This window comes from Triticum urartu, chromosome 3A, assembly GCF_056163025.1.
Source record: "Triticum urartu cultivar PI428250 chromosome 3A, HENAU_Tu73, whole genome shotgun sequence".
Lineage (NCBI taxonomy): Eukaryota > Viridiplantae > Streptophyta > Magnoliopsida > Poales > Poaceae > Triticum > Triticum urartu.
The window spans coordinates 372,182,270-372,190,169 of NC_141875.1; the positions used below are offsets into that span (position 1 = coordinate 372,182,270).

Here is a 7,900-nt window from a genome sequence, read left to right on the forward strand (position 1 = left end):
TAATCTCGCGTTAGTTTGAAACCGATTCAAATTCAAGTTTGAATTAAAGTCAAACGATAAAAGTTCGCAAACATACCAAACTAAAATGTTCCAAGTGTGGCACATATTCCATAATTAAATATGGTGGTGAACCAACATTTCTGTATAATGTTTTAGTGCCCTATTATAATTAAAACAGTGAATAAAAACAATTATTAAATGCTTTAATTACTAAGCAACACTAAACTATTAAATTAAAGTGCCAAATTAAGTGTGGCAGAAGCCTAATTATAAATAATAATTTAGGGGTAGCATTATATTTTAAAAATCTAAAAATTAAAATGAAACTAAAAGAAAATAGTAAAGGTTAAAACAAACAAACAAAAAGACCCCCCTTGGCCAACCGACCCAACAGACCGGCCCAGACAGCCACCCGGCTAGCCCACTACCCCCAGGCCTATATCCCCGGTGCCCCCCCCCCCCCCCCGCGAAACCGTAACTTCCCCCACCCCCACGATCCCACTCCCCCTCTGCTCCCCCCGAATCTGGATCGGGGATGGGGCACCCGACGCCGATGCCCCGGCTCGTCCCCGCCGTCTCGCCGTTCACCGGGCCACCCACCGGACCCCCCTGTCCTCCTGTCCTCTCCGTCTTCCACTCATCACCGAGCCGCACCCGCTCGTCGTCGTCGTGTGCCACCACCGCCGCCTGGAGGCCCCGCCGTCGCCGACCATCGTCGCCGCTCGGATCACCCGCCGCCTCACCGTCCTCCTCCTCGTCTCCTCCTCGCCGGACCACCCCGCGCACGCTGCCCGAACCCTACGGCCCTAGTGAGCGCCTCCCCCCTCTCCTCCTCTTTCCCCTGTCCCCGTGTGCGACGCGCCCACGCGTCTGTCGTCGCGACCGTCCAGCCGCCTGATCCATGCTGCTGTCACCGCAGACCGCCACCCCATCTGCTTCCCGAAACCGCGCCCGTCGCGGACCTCTGGCCGCGAACGGCTACGCCCAGCCACGCCTCCACGCGCGCCCTGGCTGCCCTGTGCGCGCCTTGGCCGCGCGCCTCGCCCGCCTGTGCTTCCCCAGCTCTACACGCACCCGCAGTCGTCAGCGTGCACGCCACCGAACCTCCTCGTCGCTCGCCGCTTCCCTCGCGGTGCCGTTCGGGTCCGTCCCGCTCGGCCTCCGCCTTCCTGCCGCCGGCCCCGCCTCGGGCTGCCGTGCCCGCTGCCGCCCAGGCTCGGCCTTCGCTCGGGCGCCCGCATGCCCCAGCCACCGAGCGGGCTGGTGCCCGCACCCGTTTGCCAACGCCCGTTTGGCCCCTTTGGGCCATTGACAACGGGGGCCCACCCCCAGAATGGTTTTATAAAAAAAGGGTTTAAAAAATAATAATAATAAATAAAATTATTAATTAATTAATTAATTAAAGAATTAACTAACTAATTAATCCTGATTAGATTAACCTAATCAATTAACTAAACCCTAATTAACCTAACAGAGTATGACACGTGGGTCTCACTGGACCCACACGTCAGGTTGACCAGGTCAACTGCTGATGTCATGCTGACGTCAGCAAACACTTCTGAATAATGTTGATTTAATTAATTAAATAAATCCTAAAAATAATTTAAATCTTTTAAAATTAATATAAAATAAATCGTAGCTCGGATGGAAAAACTTTGTACATGAAAGTTGCTCAGAACGGCGAGACGAATCCGGATACGCAACCCGTTCGTCCGTCACGCATCCCTAGCATAGCGAACACGCAACTTTCCCCCTCTGGTTCATCTGTTCGAAAACGCGAATACTTTTCCGGATGTTTTCCCCCTTCACCGGTACCACCTCGTACCGCGTTAGGGCACACCTAGCATCACGTTTTGTCATGTCATTCATCGTCATGCATTTGTTTGCATTATATTTATTGTTTCTTCCCCCTTTACTCTCGTTAGACACCGAGACCGACACCGCTGCTACCCAGTACGACTACGATGTTAACGACCCCTCTCTCTTACCAGAGCAACCAGGCAAGCCCCCCCCTTTGATCACCAGATATCGCCTACTCTTCTCTATAGTGCTTGCATTAGAGTAGTGTAGCATGTTACTGCTTTTCGTTATTCCTATCCTGATGCATAGCCTATCCTCGCTACTATTGTTGTTACCATTACCTGCTATCCTACTGCTTAGTATAGGATGCTAGTGTTCCATCAGTGGCCCTACACTCTTGTCCGTCTGCCATGCTATACTACTGGGCCGTGATCACTTCGGGAGGTGATCACGGGCATATACTATATACTTTACACAGTTACATTACCTGTGGTACTGTTCGGAGTTGGGGGCTGAAGGGGCAGGTGGCTCCATCCAGGTAGTGGTGGGCCTGGATTCCCGACGGCCCCCGACTGTTACTTGAGGCGGAGCGACAGGGCAGGTTTAGACCACCTAGGAGAGAGGTGGGCCTGGCCCTGGTCGGCGTTCGCGGATACATAACACGCTTAACGAGATCTTGGTATTTGATCTGAGTCTGGCCACTGGCTTATACGCACTAACCATCTACGCGGGGACAGTTATGGGCACTCGACGTCGTGGTATCAGCCGAAGTCTTCGTGACGTCAGCGACTGAGTGGCGCACGCCGAATTGGACCGTAAGCCTGCTCTTGTATTAAGGGGGCTAGTTCTGCTTCCGGCCGCGTACGTAACGTGCAGGTGTGCAATGGGCGATGGGCCCAGACCCCTGCGCCATAGGATTTAGACCGGCATGCTGACCTCTCTGTTGTGCCTAGGTAGGGTTGCGACGTGTTGATCTTCCGAGGCCGGGCATGACCCAGGAAAGTGTGTCCGGCCAAATGGGATCGAGCGTGTTGGGATATGTGGTGCACCCCTGCAGGAAAGTTAATCTATTCGAATAGCCGTGATCTTCGGTAACAGGACGACTTGGAGTGGTACCTTGACCTTATGACAACTAGAACCGGATACTTAATAAAACACACCCTTTCAAGTGCTAGATACAACCGGTGATCGCTCTCTCACAGGGCGACGAGGGGAGGATCATCGGTTAGGATTATGCTATGTGATGATACTTGGAGGACTTCAGTCTACTCTCTTCTACATGCTGCAAGACGGAGGCTGCCAGAAGCGTAGTCTTCGAAAGGACTAGCTATCCCCCCTTATCCCGGCTTTCTGCAGTTCAGTCCACGTATAATAGCCTTATTCCAATTGATACCAATGCATACATATGTAGTATAGCTCCTTGCTTGCGAGTACTTTGGATGAGTACTCACGGTTGCTTTCTCCCTCTTTTCCCCCTATCCCTTCTACCTGGTTGTCGCAACCAGATGTTGGAGCCCAGGAGCCAGACGCCACCTTCGACGACGACTCCTACTACACCGGAGGTGCCTACTACTACGTGCTTCCCGCTGACGACGACCAGGAGTAGTTTAGGAGGATCCCAGGTAGGAGGCCTGCGTCTCTTTTGATCTGTATCCCAGTTTGTGCTAGCCTTCTTAAGGCAAACTTGTTTAACTTATGTCTGTACTCAGATATTGTTTGCTTCCGCTGACTCGTCTATGATCGAGCTCTTGTATTCGAGCCCTCGAGGCCTCTGGCTTGTAATATGATGATTGTATGACTTATTTTATTTGTAGAGTTGTGTTGTGATATCTTCCCGTGAGTCCCTGATCTTGATCGTACACGTTTGTGTGTATGATTAGTGTACGATTGAATCGGGGGCGTCACACGAGCATTGATTCCACGTCCGAGTGGTCGGACGTGGATGAATCCTCGAGCAAAAATTGCTCAAATCCATCTGGAAAACCACATCAAAGCTCGCATCAACGAAATTTCTGCGGCCGGGCTACAAGGGGAAGGAAAGGGGCTCACCGGGGCGGCGGCGACCGGTGGCGGCTCGGCGAATCCGGTGCGGGGGCCGACCGGTGGCGACTCGGCAAATCCGGGGCGGGCGCGGCTTGAGGCAGTCAATTCGGGGTGGCGGCGACTTCGCAGTGGCTCGGCTCGTCGGATCCGGGGCGGGCGACGCAATTCCGCTGGCAAGAATGGTCGGAATCGCAGGCGGCGGGCGGCCGCGGAAGGGGATGTGGGGAGCGCGCTCTGAAATGTCCCTCCCGCCAACCGCTTTCGCGGGATACAGGGCACCGACGGGGTGAGGAGGGGGGCTGTGTTTTCGCAGGTCGGAGGAGGGATTTTAACACGCTGCTCAAAAAAATTTACAGGTCGAACGCTTTTAAGATTTCTGTTCGGGTCACATTTTTCACCAAAAACCATAAACTGGCGGTTATTTTGCAGGTCAAAGGTGATATAAGGGGTCTGTTAGAGATGCTCTTAGAGCATCTCCAGCCGTTAGCCCCCCAGGAAGCTTAAAAATCGCAGGGCGAGCCGGCGCTAAAATCGGGTCTGGGGGCGATTGGGTTCCAGCCGCCCCCCACAGGTCGCCCCCAGGCGCCGATATCGGCCCATTTTTGATGCAAATGTGCCTGCTTTTTGGCCCACTTTCGGCGAAAAATCGGCCCGATATCGAGGCAAATCGACCCATATTTGCCGTGGTTCGCGCAAATTCAACAAAAGTATTTTTTTATCACATAGTTCATCACAGAAAATCAATAGAAATTAAATAGAAGACAAATCACCGAACACCTGGCGGGCGCAGTGGGCGCAGTGGGCGCAGAGCTGCCGGTATACCGCCCTACGCAGCCGAAGCGCCAGAAAACTCGCCCGGAAGGTGGTGGAGAGGTTGCCGCGATGAAACTTTCTCTTTTTTCCGGCAAGGAATGGCCTATCTAGCGGTGCTGGGCGGTGGGCGGCACCGGGATCGACGGGGTGGTGGCCGAGCGTGCGGGGGTGGGGGGGAATCTAGACGATCGCCTTGACTTTTCACCTGACAGTGTGGCCTAGGCGTGTTTTCCCCTTCCGCCGAAGCCCCCGAGCGCCCCCCCCCTAGTGCGCTGGGTTCGGCCTGGGATCGCCGGGCCCAAAAACGGACCGAGCCGGCGGATTTTTTCGATGTCTTGGGGGCACGACTGGGGTATTTTTTTTTCAATGCCGGCACGAAAAAAGTCCCCAAAACGGGCCGAACCGGCGGATTTCGACGTCTTGGGGCACGACTGGGGTTTTTTTTCGACGTCGGCACAAAAAAATCGCCTTGGGGGGCCTGTTGGGGGCACGGCGGGAGATGCTCTTACTTTCCTGCTATGATGTGTGTTGTTCTGCCATTGGCATACTTCATGTCGGGTACCTCCTGGTGGTGGGGTTGTTTGCCGGTTCTATCCGGGCTCATTACTTTTCGGGTCCAATGTGCCGGCCACATTTGGTGTGTTGTTCGTCCATGTGTCTGGCGAGTTACTTTTTACCTGAATTCTTAATCGCGCAGCTGCGCCGGATGGACATTGTGAGCGCACACGCGAGCTGTCCGATGTTTGCCCACCTGCTACGTGACAAAACTGCTAAGAAAACGGCCTCCTTCCTCCTCGCTATGTACCTGGCGTTGTCAGGTGGTGGATGTTCACTAAAGATTACCTGCATGCATGTGCTGATGTCATCCCACTTTATTTCGTCTCAATTTTTTTAAACTATAAGGCCTCTTTTGGTTCATAGGATAGGATTATCATAGGAATAGGAATTTTGTAGGAAATGAGATGGCATGTATCTCAAATCCTATGAGTAGGAATAGGAAACGAGATGTCATTTGGTTGACACCAAAGGAATTTTTTCATTGAGTCTAGGCTCATTTTTATTTTCCTATGAAGTGTGGAGGATATGAACCAATCCTATGTAGGAATATGAATCTATTCCTATGAACCAAAGGGCTTTAAAGGAAAAAAATTCTATAAGAATCCTATCCTCTAAAATTCCTATAAAATTCCTCCAAACCAAAGGAGGCCTAACTTTTGATCCGAGTGTCAAAATGAAAATTCGTTTTCACCATTAGGTTTCTCGCGACGAGATCTTCAAAACTAGATCCCATATGTATATGTTTCGATGAAATTTTTTTAAAGCAACTTTGGTTCTAGTCGAGGCAATTTTAGTACTAAACAGAAGCAACTTCCTTGCATCATGTGTACTAGTGAATTTACCTATCAAGTATATCATAGACAACATAAAAATCATGTGGGGCAAATTTTCATCGTATGTAGGCAACTGAGCATCATTCGTAGGCAACTTTAAAATTACATGGAGGCAACCTTCAATACTAAAGAAGCAACTTGCGTTCAACATATATTATGCATATTTTGCATTCAACCTTCAGCGTGTGTGTGTTGGCTAGCCAGTTCGCCGGTGTTGGCTAGTTGAGAAAGTGGGGATAGATGAGAAGTTGCATATGGGGTGATGAGAATTTCATAGAGGACGGATCAGACAATTGCCCACAAAATTACACAAGTTGTTCATAATTTTGGCATGAGTTGCCAGCAAAAACAATTTGAATCTCTGAATATAATAATGGAAAACACACATGAGTTGCTTGTTGAATATACTGGAGTTGCACAAAAACATCCTAAAAGTTGCTAACTTTTTTGTGTGATACTCGAGTGCATAACGATCTTAAAGTTATTGTTCTTGTTTGCCTCCAATAGCCCACCAATGGTGAACTTAGACTTTTCCACATGTGGTTGCTTTTTTCTAGATACCAACTCAGAGTACACATGAGTTGTTTGATGAGTGCACTGTAGTTGTATAAATACACCCCAAAAGTTGCTAACTTTTTTTGTGTACCGCTCGAGTGCATAACAATCTCAAAGTTTTCTACCACAACCAGCAAGTATTCTATCATAACTAGCTTCATCTCCATATTGATAGTGCTATAGGAAACTTACTTTCTGAGGTAGCCTGTCCTAAGTTGCCTATCATGATTAGTGAGTAGTCTAACCTTATCCTATGTTGCATAGAATACCTGTTCGATATGGTAAAAAACTTAGTTTCATATATAGGCAACTTAATAACATTGACATGTAACTTTTTAATATATTTTAGGCAACTGAAATAGTAATGGCGGTCAACTGAGCATCTATGATAGGCAACTTCATAGTGTTTCTAAGCAACTTAGAAAAAAAAAATGATAAGCAACTTCATAATATTATAGTGAACTAATTACAAAGTTAGACAACTGAGAAGCAATGGAAGGTAACTAATTACCAATAGCAGGTAACTAGACATCAATGGTAGGCCAATTTCATAGTATTGTAGGCAACTGGACATCAATGATAGCCAACTAAACATTCAGGATAGGCAACTGAGCAGCTATGGTAGCCAAGTTGTGATAATGTTAGCAAAATTCATTGATACACGTAGTGCAATGAAGTTGCTTATATGTAGCACTAAAGGTGTCTCATATTTTGTGTGATTTTCTCTTTTTTTTACACTAACCAACCTAATAGGTAGTCCTACTAGGAAAAAAAATGAAGTTGCCTTCCTATAACACTAAAGTTGTCTTCATCGGACCCAAGGTTACCTCAAAAACAAGTTCGACAAAACCTATCGATATAAGATCTAGTTTTGAAGAACTCGCCGTGAAAAACTCGGATGTGAAAACGAAACTGAATTTGAACGCTTCAATCAAAAGTTACAGTTTTTTTAACTTTTTTTAACACCCAAATAAATAAACGTGCAGACAAGATTATTTTTTTTAATAGATCACATCAGACACGTCAGCTGCTCTTTCATATTTGAAAAAGCGCTCATTCCCACCAGCAGGCGCTCAGGCGCCCGCTAGCCACGTCCTACTTTTTATGTTTTCCAGCATTGGTTCTTTTGGTTTGCATTTTTGCAATCTACGATAGGAATGACCTATGTCGCTCGTCGTCCTATAGCGACATCTTTCGAATAAATATTTTTGCTCCGCTATCTTATCTAGGAAGATTCTCAGATTCTCTTGTTATGTGAAACTTGGCATCACACAACAGGCCTTTAGGCGTTCTCCCAG

General features: G+C 48.5%; 1 long non-coding RNA gene across 1 annotated transcript; it reads left to right on the forward strand.

Annotated features, from left to right (window-relative positions):
* The first annotated feature begins 494 nt into the window (after positions 1 to 494).
* LOC147979745 (uncharacterized) lies at positions 495 to 3,613 on the forward strand. Its single transcript, XR_015618971.1, has 2 exons — positions 495 to 809; positions 3,306 to 3,613. It is a non-coding gene; the product is annotated as an uncharacterized LOC147979745 (long non-coding RNA).
* The last annotated feature ends 4,287 nt before the right edge of the window (positions 3,614 to 7,900 follow it).